Consider the following 2030-nt stretch of genomic DNA (forward strand, 5'->3'; position numbering starts at 1 on the left):
AAAAAAAAAAAAAAAAAAAAAAAAAATCCAACAAAACAAAACAAAACAGAATAGCCAGGGCTACACAGAGAAACCCTGTCTTGAAAAGTAAAGAAATAAAGAAAAATGGCCTTTAGTCTTCACCTTGCAATGTATAGCTACTTCATTCTATCAATTCAAAATAATTTATAGAACTCAATATAAACTACAAATTTATATAACACTTCTAAAAGAAAGCCAGAAGGAAAACCTGTGTTTCTTGGGTATGCAAAGATTTTCTTACATAGGGCATAGTAAGTATGAGCAGTAGCTGGTAAAGATGGCTCTGCAGGTGAAGGTGCAGGTAAAGGTCAGCAGGCTTGATGGCCAGAGATTTATGCCTGGGACCATACGGTAGGAGGAAAGAAGGGCTTCCTGCAAGTTGTCCTTCGGCCTTTACACCTTTGACATGAAAGCTCTCTCTCTCTCTCTCTCTCTCTCTCTCTCTCTCTCTCTTCCCCCTTCTCTCTCTTTCTCTCTCTCTCTCCCCCCCTCTCACACACACACACACTAAAAAATTTAAACTATAGATAATACAAGGAAAAAAATAGATATACTGAGATCTTAATTGCTCTAATTTGGCTGTCTTCAGTCTTGAAGGGGAATGAGAAATGCAGGTGACTTTAGACTAGTCAGACCTGGATTGCGAGTTTTTTAGATAAGCTGTTTTTAAGTGGTTGACAAGCCTATATATTGTTAAAAACAACAAAATCTCATTCAATCAATTTTACCAATAAAGGCTTGGGAGCTTGTCCTTCACTTCCTGTCAACTGGTTGCTTGCCCGGCCTCTTGACCTATGGTTGATTTTATTTAATCCTGTTTACAATATTCAAACAGAAAGTTTTGGATTAAAAGTGTGTACTAAGACTGAGCCACACCACAACTAAAGGAAAAAAAAAAAAGACAAGTTCCCCCCCCCAAGTAAATAACATAATTTTGGGGTTCATAGTATAATCAAATATCCTGCAACAACATACAGACCTGAGAAGGAATCTGACCCAAAGTTTAAGATAACTGGGAAGCACAAAAATGAAGGGAGACAGGCCAAGCTCTTACCTGCCAGGAGACAGAAGCTAAAAACCAGCTGGTGATCTTCCTGAGATGGTGTACTGGCTGGTTTTGGGTCAATTTGACACAAACTGGAATTGTCACAGAGAAAAGAGCCTCCCTTGAGGAAATGCTTCCATGAGATCCAGCTGTAAGGCATTTTCTCAGTTACTGATCAAGTGGGGAGGGCTCAACCCATTGTGGGTGGTGCATTCCCTGGGCTGGTAGTCCTGGGTTCTATAAGAAAGCAAGCTGAGCAAGCCAGAGGGAGCAAGCTACTAAGCAGCACCCTTCCACGGCCTCTGCATCAGTTCGTACCTCCAAGTTCCTGTCCTGTGTGAGTTCCTGTCCTGGCTTCCTTTGGTAATGAAGAGCAATATGGAAGTGTAAGTTGAATAAACCCTTTCCTCCCCAACTTGCTTCTTGGTTATGATGTTTTGTGCAGAAATAGAAACCCTCACTGAGACATATGGTTCCACTGTGAACAGTAAATCTAAGATGGTTTCCCTTCTTTAGGCAAGGCTGAGGAGATTACATTTTAGGAAAGATTCCTGCTATTGATATGCTTTTCCTGTTTTTGTTAAATGTATATAACAATCACTAGGTATTAGCCCACTCTTTTGAACAGATTTCTCCAGAACAATGAAGATGTACTGAAGATGTCTTATAGTGATGCTATATAAACAAATAGATGATTCTTTAATTCTTAATGATGACTCTATAAAAAAGTCCTAAAATTATATTAGTAATTATTAATATCTTTTATAATAAGAGTGTCATTAAGTCCTTTCTTATGTCAAAATTGCAATGAGAACTCTGCCAGTCTTCAAGTGTCAAGAGTTAATTGCTTCTGAGATAACAAGATGGAATCTACAACTGAGATTATTCCAAGCAATTATAAAACAATTAACCAACGGTCATAAAAAGGGAACTAACAATTCACCATAGGTGCAAGGGCAGATGA

The sequence above is a fragment of the Mastomys coucha genome, unplaced genomic scaffold, assembly GCF_008632895.1.
Source record: "Mastomys coucha isolate ucsf_1 unplaced genomic scaffold, UCSF_Mcou_1 pScaffold23, whole genome shotgun sequence".
Classification (NCBI taxonomy): domain Eukaryota; kingdom Metazoa; phylum Chordata; class Mammalia; order Rodentia; family Muridae; genus Mastomys; species Mastomys coucha.